Source organism: Bison bison, unplaced genomic scaffold (genome assembly GCF_000754665.1).
Source record: "Bison bison bison isolate TAMUID 2011002044 unplaced genomic scaffold, Bison_UMD1.0 scf7180017864383, whole genome shotgun sequence".
Taxonomy (NCBI): Eukaryota; Metazoa; Chordata; class Mammalia; order Artiodactyla; family Bovidae; genus Bison; species Bison bison.
The window spans coordinates 5172584-5185386 of NW_011494955.1; the positions used below are offsets into that span (position 1 = coordinate 5172584).

The following is a 12803-nucleotide window of genomic DNA, read 5'->3' on the forward strand; positions in this document are numbered from 1 at the left end:
GGGAGCCCGGCTGCTCCGGCTTCTCCAGATCTCAGCAAGTTCCGGGGGCCGGTCTCCGCGGCCAGGCTCTCGGCGTCGATAAAGATTGGAGGGTCCTGGCCACCACAAAGACGACAGGCGTGAGCCGCCGGCGTGTGCTTGGAACCGCAGCGTGCGGCGCGCGGGCTCAGTGGCCGTGTGGCCGCAGCGCTCAGAGTCTGGAGGAAGAGGCTCGGGAGCAGAGAAACGCCGCCGGACAGAGAGGCACCCCGGGGCTCCGTCCCAGGTTTGCTTCTCATCGGGAGGAGTGGTCTTGACCAAATGATTCCTCCCCTTCATCCAATAATAAGAGCAGGGAATTTGCTGTGTGCCACGAACAATGCCAAGGACTTAATGTGCCGGGTCTCAGGTAAACACTAGCCCCAGCAAATGACTACGATTATTGTCCGGAATATACACGGAAGGCGGCTGACCACACTGCTGGAGAGTGCGGCTCAAAGTAGACCAGCGGCTTCAGCATCATCTGATAAACTGTCAGAAATGTAGATTCTCAGGTCCCACCTCAGACCTAAATAATATGAAACTTGTGGGATGGGGCCCAGTAATTTGTATCTTTATAAGCCCTCCAGGTAATTCTGGTGCATTCTCAACTTTGAGAATCACTGAGTGAGTAGTGTCAGAGCTGGAATTAAAATCCAAATAAGTAAGTTCAGTTCCTAAACCCACGCTCTGACTCATTACCACCCCCACCCTCAGGCTGCTCACCGGGGTTCTGTGATATAATCTTTTGGGTCCTTGTCTCAGTAATACAGAAGGACCGCTCCAAATAGCCGGTAATTTGGAAATGTTCTATGGCAGAAAATTCAACCACCAATTCTGTTTTTCTTTTGTCTTGATGTTTAAATGAGTTTGTATTTCTAAGTTCATAAGACCCCGGGGGCAGGGGTGTGGGTGGGTAGATCTGAGCAAGAAGGCACTTGTGACATGAACCAGGAAGAGCAGGGGAAGCCACTGGGGATTAACAGTTGGATGAGAGAAGTAACCTTGTTTTCTAATCTGGAACCCCACAGGAGAACTGAGCTATTCAGGAGGTCAGAGCTTCTCCAGTGATGGATTCTGGAGAGAGGAGGCCAGTGGAGCAGGAAGAAGACCTTGCCCCCCTACACTAGATCGGGATGGATGTTCCTAAAGGAGTAGAAAAGGGAGGTATGCACTCAGTCTTGGCCTGCTCACCTGTCTCCTCCCCTAATACCAACCAAGTGGCTGAGTAATTCCCCTGCCCTCAATTCCCTTCTTTTCACATTAGAGACTCTGGGGTTTAAAGGGACTTCCCAGGTGTCTCAGTGGTGAAGAATCCATCATCTCAATGCGGGAGACGTGGGTTCGATCCCTGGGTCAGGAAGATCCCCTGGAGGAGGAAATGACAACCCACTCCAATATTCTTGCTGGGATAATAACCCCATGGACAGAGGAGTCTGGCGGGCTACACTTCATGGGGTCACAATGACAGGACTGAGTATGCATACACGCTGGGGTTTAAATTTCTAAAGAGACTTTATATAGCATTTGCCTTGATCATCTGTTTTGTTTCCTTTACAGACCCTCAGGGTTCAGTCTAACCTCACTGCTTCAGCTGCAACCACTGTCACTTGCCAGATTCCACAGCTACCTTTCTCAGAATAAGGACATTTCCTCTTGAAGACTGTGGGATGCTGCCCCTCATTTCTCTCTTTCTGGATGCTCGACACTCCTGTGCAAGTCTGACAGGACCCAACCTGACCTGAGGGTGATGGGCTAGACTGGACTCACCGCCTCAATTCTTCCCCAGGACAGAGTCATGACCACTAACCCAATCCCAGAGTCCCTGAGAGGGTGCTGCCCAAGGAAGCAGCATTGGTCTGTGCTGTGTGCTCCACATTCCAGAAGCAAATTTCTCTTCCAGTTTTACTTTAGCTGACTCTGATTTTAAAACGTGACTTTGAGTCCTCAGAACAATGAGTTGCATAATTTGGAGGCATATGTAGTAGACCGGATGTGTGACCCCACCCCTAATGTGTCATGCCCTGACTGAGCTGTTCTCTTCTCACAGGAAGGTGAGCCACACAGGATGGTGACTGCATGGCAGGCCACTTTAAAATAGTTTCTATAATTGAAAATGTTATAAAGCCACCTGGTTAAAAAGAAATTCAAGCACTAGAGAAAAGCAGACAGTGAAGATTCATTTCCGTCACCCCTCTCCAGAAATCATCTCTGCCTGCTCCTGACGGAAACGTCCCATCATTGAGCTCTTCTGCCAGACAGGCCTGGATTTCCCATGCCTCAACAAGCCCTGTGAATATCTTCTCTCTCTCTTTTTTTTTCCCTCAAATTCTTATTCTTTGGCCAATTTAGATTCTGTTTTGGGGTATTCTGAAGTTTCGCTTTTCACAGTGTGCTTCAGGGGGATCCCCCCAGCAAGGCAGGAAGCGTGGTGTGGTGCACATTGACAGGAAGCTGGCAGACAAGAACAGCTCTGGGAGGCTACTGACTTCAGCCTTGGCCCCTAGCACACGTGGTCTCTGGCAAGAGGACGCCCACTTCTGGGTGGGGCAGAATGAGGGAGACTTGCTCACAAGGAGGATGTGCTGCCGCCACCTGAGAGGGAAAGATTGTGGAGAAGCTGTCGGGGAAACTGCTAGGGAGGTCAGGAGGGAGGGCAGACTGTACCCCTCCCCCGCCCTCTGTAGGTACCCCCGTGGAAGGAACCTAACAGTCTCCTGAACTTCTGTCTCAGTTTCTGATCTGTAAGGATTAATGGTGCCTTAGAGGTGGCTGTGCAGGTGGAGTAGATAACTGACATGAAAATGGGATGGTTTGATTCTTCTGTTTACATCCATTTATCTCTTTTCTCTTCCTATTTCGCCTTCCTCTTTTTCATCTCATTCCCCTGGATCTGAAGAGAAACCATCAGCAATGGAGAAACAGACATAGAGAACAGACCTATGGACATGGAAGGAAGAGAGGAGGGAGAACGGGAGATGTATGGAGAGAGTAACAGAAATTTACAATATTGTGTGTAAAATAGATGCTGCTGCTGCTGCTAAGTAGCTTCAGTCGTGTCCGACTCTGTGCGACCCCATAGACGGCAGCCCACTAGGCTCCCCTGTCCCTGGGATTCTCCAGGCAAGACACTGGAGTGGGTTGCCATTTCCTTCTCCAGTGTAAAATAGATAGCCAATGGGAATTTTCTGTATGACTCAGGGAACTTAAACAGGGGCTCTGTGACAGGATGAAGGGTGAGATGGGGAGGGAGATGGGAGAAGGGTCTGGGAGGGAGGGGACATGGGTGTACTATGGCTGATTCTTATTGATGTATGATAGAAAGCCACAAAATTCTGTAAAGCAATTATCCTTCAATTAAAAAACTTATATATATATATAAAAGAATCCCCTTTCCAATGCAGGAGACCTGGGTTCCATCCCTAGCTGGAGAACTAAGATACCACCTGTGGCAGACCAAGACCATGAGGGGCAACGAAAGATCCCAACTGTTGCAACTAAGACCTGACACAGCCAATGAATAAATAAATACTTTTAAAAAAAGCAAGAAATGTTTTAGGAACCCAAACAGAGCTGTTCCAAGTCCTGCCATAATCACTCATGCATGATAGTTCACTCCTCTGTGGGCTTCAACTTCCTCATCCCTAAAAAGGTACAGTATTAATTATGGTTGCATTGTTAGAATAAATAAGTAAAATGTTTAACCTAGTGCCCAGTGTACAGTAAGCACTCAATAAATGTTAGAAAGAAAGAGGATCTAAAGAGCCTCTTGATGAACGTGAAAGAGGAGAGTGAAAAAGCTGGCTTAAAACTCAACACTCAAAAAACTAAGATCATGGTATCTGGCCCCATCACTCTCCTCTTTCACCCTCATTAAGAGGCTCTTTAGTTCCTCTTTACTTTCTGCCATTAAAGTGGTGTCATCTGAATATAGGAGGTTATTGATATTTCCCCTGGCAATTTTAATTCCAGCTTGTGAGTCATCCAGCCCAGCATTTTGCATGATGTACTCTACAAATAAATAAGCAAGGTGACAATATACAGCCTTGATGGACTCCTTTCCCAATTTTGAACCAGTCCATTGTTCCATGTCTGGTTCTAACTGTTGCTTCTTGAACTGCATACAGGTTTCTCAGGGGGCAGGTAAGGTGATCTGGTATTCCAATCTCTTTAAAAATTTTCCAAGTTTGTTGTGATCCACATAGTCAAAGGCTTTCATGTAGTAAATGAAGCAAGGTGGGGTCACTTACTATTGAAGTCTAGCTTGAGGAATTTTGAGCATTACCTTGCTAGCGTGTGAAATGAGTTCAATTGTATGGTATTTGAACATTCTTTGGCATTGCCCTTCTTTGGGATTGTAATGAAAACTGACCTTTTCCAGTCCTATGGCCACTGCTGAGTTTTCCAAATTTGCTGGCATATTGAATGCAACATTTTAACAGCATCATCTTTCAGTACTTGAAGTAGCTCAGCTGGAATTCTATCACTTCCACTGGCTTTATTCCTAGTGATGCTTCCTAAGGCCCACTTGACTTCACACTCTAGGATGTCTGGCTCTAGGTAAGTGACTACACCATTATGATTATCTGGGTCATTAAGATCTTTTTTGTACAGTTCTGTGTATTCTTGCCACCTCTTCTTAATCTCTTCTGCTTCTGTTAGGTCCTTATCATTTCTGTCCTTTATTGTGCCCATCTTTGTACGAAATGTTGCCTTGATGTCTCTAATTTTCTTGACGAGATCTCTAGTCTTTCCCATTCCATTGTTTTCCTGTTTCTTTGCATTGTTCACTTAAGAAGGCTTTATTATCTCTCCTTCCTGTTCTTTGGAACTTTGCATTCAAATAGGTATATCTTTTCCTTTCTTGTTTAGCTTTTGCTTCTCTTTTTTTCTCAGCTATTTGTAAGCCCTCTTCAGACAACCATTTTGCCTTCTTGCATTTCTTTTTCTTTGGCATGGTTTTGGTCACTGTCTCCTGTACCATGTTATGAACCTCCATCCATAGTTCTATCAGATCTAATTCCTTGAATCTATTTGTCACTTCCACTGTATAATCTCAAGGGATTTGATTTAGGTCATATCTAAATGGTCTAGAGGTTTCCTCTACTTTCTTCAATTTCAGTCTGAATTTTGCAACAAGGAGCTCATGATCTGAACCACGGTCAGGTCCCAGACTTGTTTTTGCTGACTGTATAGAGCTTCTCCATCTTTGGCTGCAAAGAATAGAATCAATCTGATTTTGGTGTTGACCATCTGGTGATGTCCATGTGTAGAGTCATCTCCTGTGTTGTTGGAAGAGGGTTTTGCTATGACCAATGCGTTCTCTTGGTATATATAATGTAGTATTTAAAACATCGAGGGACTTACCTGGTGGTGAAGTGGCTAAGACTCAGTCCTCCCAATGCATGGGGCCTGGGTTCGATCCCAGGTCAGGGAACTAGATCCCACATGCTGCAACTAAAGACTTCTTATTCCTCAACAAGGATGGAAGATCCCACGTGCTGCAACTGAGACCCAGTGCAGTCAAAATAAATAAATAAATAAAAATTTTTAAGTAAAAAAAGAATCAAAATTAATAAAAAAATATCTATGATGAACAAAATATGAACAATTTAAAATAAAGAGATGTGCTTGGAGCCTGAGCCTGAGCCATGTTGGAGCCTGAGGTAAAAGAAAAAAATGTGCACACTCTATATCCATGTTTTTTTTTTTTCTATTAATTTTTTTGCTTTTCCATTAGGCTTGTGAGATCTTAATCCCCTGACCAGGGATCAAACCTGGGTCCTTGGCAGTGAGAGCGCTGAGTCCTAACCACTGGGATGCTATGTAATTCCCTATCCACGCTTGTCTGTATTTTAAAAATGCTTATTTTTTTCTAGCACGTTAAATTAACGAAAAAATATTGAAAAGAATGAAAAGTATATTAAAACTCACAATATTATTTTAGTATTAAATATTTTCTTTATACCAACACAGAATTTGCTATGATTTTACTTCAGTTCAGTTCAGTCGCTCAGTCGTGTCCGACTCTTGGCGACCCCATGGACTGCAGCACGCCAGGCCTGCCTATCCATCACCAACTCCTGGCGCTTACTCAAACACGTGTCTATCGAGTCGGTGATGCTAATTTTACTTCAGCTTAAGATAATTAAAATGTATTTAAGATCATCACTTGACCAAGAGAAATTGTTAAACATGGCAGTCTCAACTGAAAATGAAACAAATGAAGAATTAGATTTGAAAAGTATCACTAAAGAGTGTGCTTGCATTAAAGCCAATTTCCTTTCTCCTCAGGCTCCACTGTGGCTCAGCATGGCGCTGCTCTGGGCTCTGGACAAAGAACCTGAAGAGAATAGAAGAGGAAACAAGAAAAAGGAGGCAGTTAGAAGAGCAAGAGGGTGTGTAATGTTTATTTATTGTTTTTCTAATTCCCAAATATCCTATTTATAAAAAGCACAGAAAATCACAAGAAAATAAACTACCCATTATTTGACACCTAGAGATAACTGCTGTTATTCACTTGGTATAATATGTTCTATTTTTTTCTATGTAAATATAATCATACACATTAGTTAGTTCAGTTCAGTCGCTCAGTCGTGTCCGACTCTTTGCGACCCCACGAACCCCAGCACCCCAGGCCTCCCTGTCCATCGCCAACTCCCGGAGTCCATCCAAACCCATGTCCATTGAGTCGGTGATACCATCTAACCATCTCATCCTCTGTTGTCCCCTTATCCTCCTGCCCTCAATCTTTCCCAGCATCAGGGTCTTTTCAAATGAGTCGGCTCTTTGCATCAGGTGGCAAAAGTACTGGAGTTTCAGCTTCAGCATCAGACCTTCCAGTGAGCACCCAGGACTGATCTCCTTTAGGATGGACTGGTTGGATCTCCTTGCAGTCCAAGGGACCCTCAAGAGTCTTCTCCAACACCACAGTTTAAAAGCATCAATTCTTCGGTGCTCAGCTTTCTTCACAGTCCAACTCTCACATCCATACATGACCACTGGAAAAACCATAGCCTTGACTAGATGGACCTTTGTTGGCAAAGTAATGTCTCTGCTTTTGAATATGCTATCTAGGTTGGTCATAACTTTCCTTTCAAGGAGTAAGTGTCTTTTAATTTCATGGCTGCAGTCACCATCTGCAGTGATTTTGGAGTCCAAAAAAATAAAGTCTGGCACTGTTTCCCCTGTTTCCCCATCTATTTCCCATGAAGTGATGGGACCAGATGCCATGATCTTCGTTTTCTGAATGTTGAGCTTTAAGCCAACTTTTTCACTCTCCTCTTTCACTTTCATCAAGAGGCTTTTTAGTTCCTCTTCATTTTCTGCCACAAGGGTGGTGTCATCTGCGTATCTGCGGTTATTGATGTTTCTCCTGGCAGTCTTGATTCCAGCTTGTGCTTCTTCCAGCCCAGCGTTTCTCATGATATACTCTGCATAGAAGTTAAATAAGCAGGGTGACAATATACAGCCTTGATGTACTCCTTTTCCTATTTGGAACCAGTCTGTTGTTCCATGTCCAGTTCTAACTGTTGCTTCCGGACCTGCATACAGATTTCTCAAGAGGCAGGTCAGGTGGTCTGGTATTCCCATCTCTTTCAGAATTGTCCACAGTTTATTGTGATCCACACAGTCAAAGGCTTTGGCCTAGTCAATAAAGCAGAAATAGATGTTTTTCTGGAACTCTCTTGCTTTTTTGATGATCCAGAGGATGTTGGCAATTTGATCTCTAGTTCCTCTGCCTTTTCTAAAACCAGCTTGAACACTGAAAGTTCATGGTTCACGTATTGCTGAAGCCTGGCTTGGAGAATTTTAAGCATTACTTTACTAGCGTGTGAGATGAGTGCAATTATTTTGTAGTTTGAGCATTCTTTGGCATTGCTTTTCTTTGGGATTGGAATGAAAACTGACCTTTTCCAGTCCTGTGGCCACTGCTGTTTTCCAATTTTGCTGGCATATTGAGTGCAGCACTTTCACAGCATCATCTTTCAGGATTTGAAATAGCTCCACTGGAATTCCATCACCTCCACTAGCTTTGTTTGTAGTGATGCTTTCTAAGGCCCACTTGACTTCACATTCCAGGATGTCTGGCTCTAGGTGAGTGATCACACCATTGTGATTATCTTGGTCATGAAGATCTTTTTTGTACAGTTCTTCTGTGTATTCTTGCCACCTCTTCTTAATATCTTCTGCTTCTGTTAGATGAATACCATTTCTGTCCTTTATTGAGCCCATCTTTTCATGAAATGTTCCCTTGGTATCTCTAATTTTCTTGAAGAGATCTCTAGTCTTTCCCATTCTGTTGTTTTCCTCTATTTCTTTGCAGTGATCACTGAGGAAGGCTTTCTTATCGCTCCTTGCTATTCTCTGGAACTCTGAATTCAATTGGGTATATCTTTCCTTTTCTTCTTTGCTTTTCGCTTCCCATCTTTTCACAGCTATTTGTAAGGCCTCCTCAGACAGCCATTTTGCCTTTTTGCATTTCTTTTCCATGGGGATGGTCTTGATTCCTATCTCCTGTACAATGTCACGAACCTCAGTCCATAGTTCATCAGGCACTCTATCAGATCTAGTCCCTTAAATCTATTTCTCACTTCCACTGTATAGTCATAAGGGATTTCAGCTTCAGCATCAGTCCTTCCAGTGAATATTCAGGACTGATTTCCTTTAGGATGGACTGGTTTGATCTCCTTGCAGTCTAAAGGACTCTCAAGAGCACCTCTAAAGGACTCTCCAACACCACAGTTCAAAAGCATCAATTCTTCAGTGCTCAGCTTTCTTTATGGTCCAACTCTCAAATCCATAAATGACTACTGGAAAAACCATAGCTTCGACTATATGGACCTTTGTTGGCAAATAATGTCTCTTCTCTTTAGTACACTGTCTAGGTTTGTCATAGGTTTTCTTCCAAGGAGCAAGCATCTTTTAATTTCATGTGTGCATTTGAGATGTCACTAACATATTCTCTTGCTGTTTAGTCGCTTAGTCATGTCCGACTCTGTGCAACCCCATGGACTGTAGCCCACCAGGCTCCTTTGTCCGTGGGATTTCCCTGGCAACAATACTGGAGTGGGTTGCCATTTCCTTCTCCAGGGGATCCCCTTGAAGGAGGGATCAAACTTGCATCTCCTGCATTGGCAGATGGATTCTTTACCACTGAGCCACCACTGGGAAAACATCTTCTATAGTGATGTTCAGTTAAATGACTTTAATGAAAGCAGATGACCCTCCACGATGTAAGTGGGCTGCATTCAGTCACTCGCAGACCTTAACAGCACAGCCCGAGGTTTCCCTGGAACAATCAGTTCTGCCTCAAGACTGCAGCATCGAAGTTCCGCCTGAGTTTGCGGCCTCCTGGCCTGCCCTACACATTTCAGACATGCGGGCCTTCACAGTTGTGTGAGCCAGTTCTTTAAAATGAATCTCTCTGTGCATGTCTGGTTCTGTTTCTCTAGAGAACCCTGACTAGTCCAGTAGCCATGTATGAGATAAGACTGTGGACATGGGACAAGCACTCAAGGTGGAGACTTGATAAGAAAATACAGCTCATCACAAGTTTAGGCGCAGCTTGTCTAGCCCCCTTTGCTGCAGAAAACGCTGGCCTCTTTATCCTTCGTGAAGACAGGTATAATGTATCACAGGAAGCAGCCCCCTTTCTCTAGGAAGGAGTAGGAATCTCCTTATTGCTGTCTTCTGGAGTGGGGGCTGTCAGTGCTCTCCCCATTTTCATATGTGAGCAGTTTATAAACATAGCAGATCCCCAGATCACAGTGACCCCCGGGTCTGAGCACTTTGCCATGACTTTCTACGATTCTCTCCATTTGTTCAGGTCCTTGTTTTATAGTCCTCAGAAAAGTTTTCTGATTTTCTCCCTCTCCTTCTCTCCAATCTGCACAGTTCTTATTAAAACTGTTCCTTGGTATTATTATTATTATTTTGGTTAATGTAAATATTATCTATTCTAAGTCACTCTTGGTCCATTTTTTCTTTTTCCTTTTCTTTTTGGCCATGCTGTATGGCTTTTGGGATCTTAGTTCCCTGACCAGGGATTGAACCCAGGCCCCAGCAATGAAATTGTTGGGTCCTAACCATTGGACCACAGGGAACTCCTCCATTTTTCTGTAACTGAAGCCTCCTTATGTTATACAATGAATAATGTTTCTTCCCCTGGGAAACACAAGGGGTTGTCACACTATGACTAAGGACACTTCTACTTAAATCACACATGATTTTCTTCTCAAAAGCACTAGAGATGCCCCAAATCTTTGTGTACCTTTTGCAAAAGAGAAATTTAGTAATTGTGGAGAATAGAACATCTAAATGCTTGCAAGATTTTGCTATGAGAACTCTTTCTGCCACACGTTATATCTTATTATTTAATAATTCTTTTTCTTTAAATAGAAAGAGGGGCTTCCCTGGTGGTCCAGTGTTTAAGAATCTGCCTTGCAATACAGGTGACATGGATTCAATACCTAGTCCAGGGAAGACCCCACATGTGGCAGAGTAAACCCATGCGCCACAACTACTGAAGCTTACACATCTGGAGCCTGTGCTCTGAGATGAGAAGCTGCTGCAACAGGAAACCTGCATGCTGCAGTTAGAGAGTAGCCCCCGCTCACCACAGCTAGAGAAAAGGCTGTGTGCAGAACGAAGGCCCAGCACAGCCAAAAGTAAAATAACATATAAACAGATAAAGAAAGAGATATGCTCATTGAACCTTCTGAAACTGAAGTAATTAGATCTCAACCTGAAAAGAATATAGCAATAAACTCTCCACCAGAGCAAATTTTCCCCCAGTTCAGTCGCCCAGTTGTGTCCAGCTCTTTGCAATCCCGTGGACTGCAGCACACCAGGCTTCCCTGTCCATCACCAACTTTCAGAACTTGCTCAGACTCATGTCCATCGAGTCAGTGATGCCATCCATCTCATCTTCTGTCATCCCCTTCTCCTCCTGCCTTCAATCTTTCCCAGCATCAGGGTCTTTTCCAATAAGTCAGTTCTTTGCATTAGGTGGCCAGAGTATTGGAGTTTCAGCTTCAGCATCAGTCCTTCCAATGAATATTCAGGACTGATTTCCTTTAGGATGGACTGGTTGGATCTCCTTGCAGTCCAAGGGACTCTCAAGAGTCTTCACCAACACCACACTTCAAAAGCATCAATTCTTCTGTGCTCAGCTTTCTTTATAGTCCAACTATCACAACCATACATGACTACTGGAAAAACCGTAGCTTTGACTAGATGGACCTTTGTTGGTGAAGTAATGTCTCTGCTTTTTAATATGCTGTCAGAACATGTTAAAGCTATGACTGGTCATAGCTTTTCTTCCAAGGACCTAGCGTCTTTTAATTTCATGGCTGCAGTCACCATCTGCAGTGATTTTGGAGCCCAAGAAAATAAAGTCTCTCACTGTTTCCATTGTTTCTTCATTTGTTATTTATCCCTAAAAAAACAGAGGAGGTTCCTGTCTTCTAAGACATTTGAAGAAATAGTAGATGTCATTAGAAAGGATTGAAATCTATCAGATAGCACTGGAATATTATTTAATATTGTTTCATTTAGAAAGTAAAGGAGAAGTGATAGAATAACTCAATGTATTTCTTAATGTTCTGATTTTTTTAATGTCCTCTTAGTGTCCTGAAGTTTTTGCCTCACTGCTTCTTAAGTCACAAGGAAACTTTTTTATTTTCTGTAGGTAACATGCATATTACCTATTGGCACAATGATCAAAAGTTCACAAGTATAGTCAGTTCAGTTCAGTCGCTCAGTCGTGTCCAACTCTTTGCGACCCCATGAATCGCAGGACACCAGGCCCCCCTGTCCATCACCAGCTCCTGGAGTTCACTCAGACTCACGTCCATTGAGTCAGTGATGCCATCCAGCCATCTCATCCTCTGTTGTCCCTTTCTCCTCCTGCCCCCAATCCCCTCCCAGCATCAGAGTCTTCTCCAATGAGTCAACTCTTCGCATGAGGTGGCCAAAGTACTGGAGTTTCAGCTTTAGCATCATTCCTTCCAAAGAAATCCCAGGGCTGATCTCCTTGCAGTCCAAGGGACTCTCAAGAGTCTTCTCCAACACCACAGTTCAAAAGCATCAATTCTTCAGCGCTCAGCTTTCTTCACAGTCCAACTCTCACATCCATACATGACCACTGGAAAAACCATAGCCTTGACCAGACGGACCTTTGTTCGTAAAGTAATGTCTCTGCTTTTGAATATGCTATCTAGGTTGGTCATAACTTTCCTTCCAAGGAGTAAGCATCTTTTAATTTCATGGCTTCAATCACCATCTGCAGTGATTTTGGAGCCCCCAAAAATAAAGTCAGCCACTGTTTCCACTGTTTCCCCATCTATTTCCAATGAAGTGATGGGACCGGATGCTGTGATCTGCGTTTTCTGAATGTTGAACTTTAAGCCAACTTTTTCACTCTCCTCTTTCACTTTCATCAAGAGGCTTTTTAGTTCCTCTTTACTTTCTGCCATAAGGGTGGTGTCATCTGCATATCTGAGGTTATTGATATTTCTCCCAGCAATCTTGATTCCAGCTTGTGTTTCTTCAAGTCCAGCATCTCTCATGATGTACTTTGCATATAAGTTAAATAAGCAGGGTGACAGTATACAACCTTGACATACTCCTTTTCCTATTTGGAACCAGTCTGTTGTTCCATGTCCAGTTCTAACTGCTGCTTCCTGACCTGCATACAGATTTCTCAAGAGGCAGGTCAGGTGGTCTGGTATTCCCATCTCTTTCAGAATTGTCCACAGTTTATTGTGATCCACACAATCAAA

The 12803-nt window shown here is 43.6% G+C and overlaps 1 protein-coding gene and 1 long non-coding RNA gene across 3 annotated transcripts in view; both read left to right on the forward strand.

Moving 5' to 3' along the window:
• The first annotated feature begins 9 nt into the window (after window positions 1-9).
• Window positions 10-3740, forward strand: LOC105001529. 2 transcript variants are annotated; one of them, XR_826876.1, is made up of 3 exons: window positions 10-1185; window positions 1579-2072; window positions 3423-3740. It is a non-coding gene; the product is annotated as an uncharacterized LOC105001529 (long non-coding RNA). The 2 variants fall into 2 exon arrangements; XR_826877.1 differs by lacking the exon at window positions 3423-3740 and having other exon boundaries at window positions 10-388; window positions 1050-1185; window positions 1579-2989.
• Window positions 3741-6146: 2406 nt separating this feature from the next.
• The window catches only part of SLC4A8 (solute carrier family 4, sodium bicarbonate cotransporter, member 8), a 107149-nt gene continuing 100492 nt past the window's right edge, over window positions 6147-12803 (forward strand). Inside the window, exon 1 of the mRNA XM_010857853.1 lies at window positions 6147-6416. The gene's annotated coding sequence lies outside the window, so the exon portion shown is untranslated. The remainder of the gene's footprint in view (window positions 6417-12803) is intronic.